This window comes from Montipora capricornis, chromosome 7 (assembly GCF_036669925.1).
Source record: "Montipora capricornis isolate CH-2021 chromosome 7, ASM3666992v2, whole genome shotgun sequence".
Lineage (NCBI taxonomy): Eukaryota > Metazoa > Cnidaria > Anthozoa > Scleractinia > Acroporidae > Montipora > Montipora capricornis.
Genome location: NC_090889.1, coordinates 32,876,914 through 32,884,080, shown reverse-complemented (window position 1 = coordinate 32,884,080; position 7,167 = coordinate 32,876,914). Strand labels below are relative to the sequence as shown.

At 41.0% G+C, this 7,167-nt stretch overlaps 1 non-coding gene across 1 annotated transcript; it reads left to right on the top strand.

Annotated features, from left to right (window-relative positions):
- Nucleotides 1-4,608: 4,608 nt before the first annotated feature.
- On the top strand, nt 4,609-4,681 carry Trnaf-gaa (transfer RNA phenylalanine (anticodon GAA)). Its single transcript has one exon. It is a non-coding gene; the product is annotated as a tRNA-Phe (tRNA).
- The last annotated feature ends 2,486 nt before the right edge of the window (nt 4,682-7,167 follow it).

The following is a 7,167-nucleotide window of genomic DNA, read 5'->3' as shown; positions in this document are numbered from 1 at the left end:
CCATTTAGAACAGTCTTACGATTAAAACAAGAGAATGTGAAAAGAGCTATTGCAACTATTTGGATCTCAAGCGTTCCTACTTCCCTGCCGAATGCGATTATGGGGTCGAAATTCAGTGATGCTCTGGATTCCTGCCGTCCATCAAGCGAAGTGTACTTTTTTATGTGGTCTTCAATGGTCGTGTACATTCCCTTAGCGGTTTTTCTTTATTGTTATGGATCCCTGATCAAAGGACTCTACTTTGACAAAACAATCTGTGCTTCGCCCGCAGAGAGACAAGAAGACAGATCTTGTGAAAAAAAGAAACTTGTAATAACATTTATGCTGGCAACTGCAGGTTTTGTAGTCGGTTACGGACCAGGCGTTACCTTTTACACCCTTGTTGCTATCGGAGCTACTCAAGGAAATTACTCTTCTGTCCTTTCGCCCGTAATAGAGTTCACTTTCTTTTGTAGCTTGTGTTTGAATCCTGTTTTATATGCTTTTCGCAGTACTAACTTTCGACAAGGATTTCAACGGATAATATTCTGTCGACTTCCACAAACCCAGAACGAGATGTTGCAACAGCCGTAATGAACGAAATACTAATTTTTATTCTTAGGACTTCTACTTATAAGTTTTTTTTTTGAGGCATTTATCGACTCGCGACGCGATCATAACTTTCTGTCACCTGACCGTTGTTGAATGGCGTTCTAAGCTACATGCAGACGGTCTGCCGTATACCTCAGTGGTAGAGTAGAGGCAGCATGATCATAAATTTGGGTCCTGTTAAGGACCACTCGGATTTTTCCGAATATCCCCGAGTCACCACTGAAGTGAAAAACGGAGAATGGTTCGTAGTCGAATGTAGAATGGTTCGAAGTAGCATTATTAACTTTTTAATGGTATCCTTCTATCGGATAATGAAGAAAACAATGACATGTCTACAAAAATGTTAGTATCCTATAGCATTTTGTTCAAATCAAATACTGGACACACCCAAGTTAATTTATAATAAAGAGAAAGGAAATACAAGATTCTTTTGAATCTTTCTTCTAGAATTTTTATGGCGGGAATAGACTCTTGCCGAAGATTTGGTCAAATAAACATGACAAACATTAATTTTAATGTGTTGACTGATAATGGAATAAAATTGATAACGATGAAGAGCAATTATTTATAAATGAAAGTTACAAAAATTAAGCTAGAGAATTATATTCTTTCTCTTTCAGTGAAATATGTCGAATAAAGGGCTGTTTTATAAATGTGAAAAATTGCACCTGTAACAATGCAATACTGGTTTAAATAGACCTTTTTCGCTTCAACATTTTGTTTGCCCAATACAGATCATGTGATAATACTCAAGAGGTTTGGTCCTTTCTTTTGTTCATCAAAAAAAGTGCATCCAGACATATTCATGCTTGCATGCGCTGTTTTTAATGGGCAAAACAAACGACCAATCTACCTGTGTATTATCACACGATTTGTATTGCGAAAACAAAATGTACAAGCGAAAAATGTCTATTAAAGACCATTGTAATATACTTAGGGTCTAGGTCTCTCTGACCTGTGAGTTGTGTGGATGTGAGACTAGGGAGTTCCATCATTTTACTCCAACTTTAATTGATCTGCATTGGTTTCCTATTAGGAATCGTATTATTTTTAAGATTCTTCTTTTAGTTTATAAATCTCTTAATGCTAAGGCTCCGTCGTATTTCTCTGATCTTTTATCTTTTCGTAGGAGCTCTTATTCTTTGAGATCTGTTAGCAATGTTGACCTTGTAGAACCATCTTCAAACATGCGAACTTATGGAGATCGACCGTTTGTAGTATGTGCCGCTAGATTATGGAACTCTTTGCCACTTCAATACGTAGGAGTTCATCTGTTGACATATTTAAAAATGCTTCAAAATCTTCTCGTCGGTTTTCGTGAAGAACAATCGAAAGCGTCTGTGATTGGTGCATTCATGTTAGCACGAGGAGTGAGCAGGCGCCGTAAGGTTCAAATAGCCATTTTTTTGGCTATAACAACCATACGGTGCATGTTCTCCTACATAGAGTTTCCCAGTGCCTTGGGTCGACCCAAGGCTCTGGTGACGAGAATGGGTAGCTACTTTGAAATTTAGCAAGTGCGGTTGAAATTCTAGGAAACAAATTCAATCACTCATTTTATTCTAGGAAATGTCGATAAGACCGTCGGCGACGTATTTAATTACACAGCGATGGTTTTATTCATTGTGTAGTGTTGGAAAGGCCTTCATTGTTCTACCCGTCGTTCACAAAACTAGTGAAGCTTGATCAAAACAATAAAGAAAAACCAGTGTTGGCGCTGTGACACGATTTGTTCAGCGCTGAATGCTAAGATTTCTTGCAACGATTGCGGAGTAGCTTTATTACTCAAATGAAGCTGTGATCCTCGCAGTTATAAACGCAATTTTAGCAATTTCGTGGAGTGGCCTGAAAAATGTAGGACTTCAGCGGCGTTTCAACCCGTGACCTCGCGATACTGTAACCAAACTGACCTATAAAGCCACTGATGTTGTGAGCTGGTCATTTCTGGGTTCAAATGTTCCCGTGATGAATAAAACAGCGAACGAAATGAATCATATATTAAACTTCGGATATGAAAAGAATTCAAGCTGTTATCCTCGCAGTTACGAACGCAATTTTAGCCTGAGATTTTCAGGCCTCTCTACGCAATTGCTAACCCCACGAATGACCAGCTCCCCACATCAGTGGCTTCCCAATCATAGCTCAGTTTGTTAGAGAGGCGCACCGGCACCTCGAGGTCACAGGTTGAAACCCCATCAGTTGAAGTCCCGAATTTGTCAGCCTTCTCACGGTACGCAATTACTATATTACTGCGTTCATAACTGCGAGGATCATAACTTCACTTGATTTCATATCCGCGTAGCTTATTACTGCAGCGAACAAAACAAACGTAGCGGCTATTTCTGGGATCAAGTGGTTTGCCACACAAGCAAGCTGAAAAGAAATGTTCTGAATGCGGAGTGGAAAAGATTGGGCTGACGCCGTGTGGTGGCTGTTGCCAACGTTGGTACTGTGACAGAACATGCCATGAAAAGTCCTGGCATGCACTCAAAGCCCTCTGTCATCCGATGACAAGCGAAATCAATAAATTAGCAGATCGAATCAAATATATTAGTAGGCAGTCGTCGGACTATGTCCATGACTTAGCGCGCTTGCAACCAACATTTCCTTTCATGACTTAAAAGTCCAATTCTAGAACGGCAGACACGACCACATCTCCCACAGATATAGTCAGATGCTGCTGGCGCTGATGCTGTTTTTTTCGCTGCTGCTTTTCTCTTTGCTCTTCTTTAGTCGGCTTCAGCTTTCAACCTTGTCTCTCCTACCTGGAGTGCCCGACTGCATACAGACCTCCATTCGCCATGATCTGCAGCATGAGTCTCCCAGTTGCCTGTTGGAAGACCAGTGGCAAGCATGCGTCTCTTACAGACATCCTTGAAGCGCAGCTTAGGTCTGCCAACAGGCCTCGACCCAAATTCCAGCTCACCGTACAGCAGGTCCTTGGGGATTCGCCCGTCTTCCATTCGGTGCACGTGGCCAAGCCACCTTAGTCTGCGCTGTCTGAAGAGGGTGAACATTGTGGGGATATCGGCTCTTTCAAGTACCTCAATGTTTGAGACCTTATCCGTCCACGAGGTGGAAAGGATGCGACGAAGACATCTCATATGGAAGGTGTTCAAGCGCGTCTCCTGCCCAGCATAGTTTGACCAAGACTCGCTGCCGTAAAGTAAGGTGCTCACCATGCAGGCTACCAGGCGAGCAGCGTCTCTTTTCATCTTCCTAGATAGGTCGGGAAGAGGAAAGTAGACTCTGCTCGCCGATTCCACATTCTTTAAATTGCATTGCTGCTCATCCAAAGAATTGGATGAGTCAGTCCAGTTTCGACTTGTCAAACCTGTTTTTTTAATTTTCGCGCATGACCATTTGCCACGCGTCATCAATATTTTGAAGTTTACAACAGCGTGGCAATTTTAACTGTTGGAATTTTTCCTATGTGTGTTTTCCTATGTGTGTTGGTTACGGAAACTAGTCTGACAGAAACCTATAAAATTTTCAGTAAAAAATGAAATGGCATTTTAAGAGTATGGACTATGATGAAATGGTATATGGAATGAACTGCGGATATGAAATCAAGTGAAACTATGATCTTCGCAGTTATGAGAGCAATTTTTGCAATTGCGTAGAGAAGCCTGAAAAATTCAGGACTTCAACGGGGTTTGAACCCGTGACCTCGCGATTCCGGTGCGACGCTCTAACCAACTGAGCTATGAAGCCACTAACGTTGGGAGCTGGTCATTTGTGGGTTCCAATGGTCCCGTGAGGAATGAATCAATGATGAAATGGTATATGAAATGAATCATATAAATGAACTGCGGATACAAAATCAAGTGAAACTATGATCTTCGCAGTTATGAGAGCAATTTTTGCAATTGCGTAGAGAAGCCTGCGAAGATCATAGTTTCACTTGATTTCATATCCGCAGTTCATATATATGATTCGTTTCATATACCATTTCATCATTGATTCATTCCTCACGGGACCATTGGAACCCACAAATGACCAGCTCCCAACGTCAGTGGCTTCATAGCTCAGTTGGTTAGAGCGTCGCACCGAAATCGCGAGGTCACGGGTTCAAACCCCGTTGAAGTCCTGAATTTTTCAGGCTTCTCTACGCAATTGCAAAAATTGCTCTCATAACTGCGAAGATCATAGTTTCACTTGAGTATGGACTATGTTGAGTTTCCAATGAAATGATTCCTTGATTGTCGTGTGTTTGCCCGAGTTGTCCGAAAATATCCCGACTGTCTGTTTTCGTTTCGTGGTTTTGTGGCTATTGGTCATGCGTGACTGACACCGAAACATTAAAATTTTTAACGCATGCTCAATACGAAATGCGGAGGCGGCGAGCAGAATCTACTTTCCTCTTCCCGACTTATCTAGTAAGATCGAAAGAGACTCTGCTCGCAGGGTAGATGTAGGCACGATAGATAGCAATTTTAGTCTGGGTAGTTAGTTTCTTGTTCTCCCACACTCGAGCAGGTTTAGGGCGGTGAGCAAATAAATAGATTCATGACAAGTGCGTGATATCGCCAAATTGTACTGAGAAATTAAAGTTCAATAGTTGCAACGTTTTAATAACCTTCATTGCTAAAAAGTCGCGTACTAATTCCATGCTTAAAAAAGTTATTGAACACATCTTTCTTAATTGCCACGATAGCCTGACATAATGTCTGAAAGTGCCGTTCACTCTAAATAGTTGGAACATAAACCCGTTGTCAAAATCCAACATAAAAATGATTACAATTTCATTACAGCGTCATCTAGAGAATTCTCAAATGACAAATGGAAAGCCCCGTTTGAGCACAGTCAAGCGATAAACATCAGGTGGAAATTTCAATTTTGCCAAAAATTGTATGGAACCTTTTTTATTCAAGTTCATTTCCTGCTGTTAGCATAGAACTAGATTAGGCAAATTCTGCAAACGGAGAAGTGAGATCACGAGTGCAAGAGAATTTAAAGTGTTCCGTTGGATGTTCATCGGAAACGCTAAAGAAACTGTCAAAGCAGTTTATTTCAAAACGAAATAAAATATGTAAAAAAGGCAAACGACGTTTTAAGTTAGTGTTTTAAGTTTTAAGTTGGTTCTACAAGCGCATTTTCTTTCCCCGTGTATGAAACATGTTGCCAAAAAGCTGAATTATTGGGAAGTTCTTCCAGGTGTCTTGGGTAAAAATAGAACAATGCTTACGGCAAATGAGGATAACGGAAACAAAGAAAAATCAACATAGGAGCCAACGAAGCAAAAAACATTCTTAAAAATGTAACCGAACAAAGATCGGAATATAATTGACACCGGTTCAAGAAAGTAGCTTTTTAAGGGAAACATAAACAACAACCCCACCTCTTTTTTCCTCACTGTTTCTGTAAGAGGGTTGGTAGAGATTCCCGGACTGTAGTTTGGAGACGTACGAGGCAGGTGGCAGAATTTTCATGCAAACGCGACAGAGGGTCTATGCTGCTAAAGTTAAAGAGTCCCCCTTTCTTCAATTTTTATCAGTAAACACTAACTAAATATGCTAGAGAGACGGTGTGTTCATTGGTTAGGGCGTAGGGTGTGCATGCGGTTAGCCCAGGTTCAAAATCCGGTTCTAACATCTGGTGTGGATTTATTTCCTGTTGTCTCGGATTCAACTCTACCACGCTTTGTAAACAGCCTAACTGGTTGTCTCCTGCCAGTTAGGATTCTTGATCATGTTTCTGTTAAGTTTGAATTGTTTCTTTCAGGTTATTAAAAGGGGTGGGGGGGGGGGGTGCCTGTGAACTAGTTTGATCAACTATAAACGGAAAAGTCATTAAAATGTCGGGGTAAAGCAAATAATGGCGACAACAAAACATCTGCTGACAGAAAACGACGAGCAAGAATACTTTCAAATGCTAAATGACTACACGATCTTTTCACAAATGCTCACGTTTTCTAGAAGAGATTTAACGTATTGACAAACACAAAAATGTACCCTGCTGTTCCAGCGTATGATGGCCGACTATAGTAGCGCGCGGTTTATTCTCTCTATGGTCAGCATTCCATTTTTCATAATCGGATTTCTTGGAAATGTGCTGGTTATCAGAATCGTTCACAAAACAAGAGAAATGCATTCAGTCACGAACTATCTCTTAGCAAACTTGGCTGTTAGTGATATACTCAGCATTTTTTCCCTATGGCCTTCTATGTTGCTGCACGACTTTTTACCGAAGCTTGCTTGTACGTTGATGAATTTGAAGTGTTTTATCGTCCCCGTTTCCTCCTTCACCTTAATGGTTCTAGCAATTGAAAGGTACCATGCCTTGTTAAAGCCATTTAGAACAGTCTTACGCTTAAAACAAGAGAATGTGAAAAGAGCTATCGCAATTATTTGGATCTCAAGCGTTCTTACTTCCCTACCGGATGTGATCATGGAGTCGAAATTCAGTGATGCTCTCGATACCTGCTTTCCTTCAAGCGAAGTGTACTTTTTTTTGAGGTCTTCAATGGTCGCGTACATTCCCTTAGCAGTTTTTCTTTATTGTTATGGATCCCTGATCAAAGGGCTCTACTTTGACAACACAATCTGTGCTTCGCCCGCGGACAGACAAGAAGAC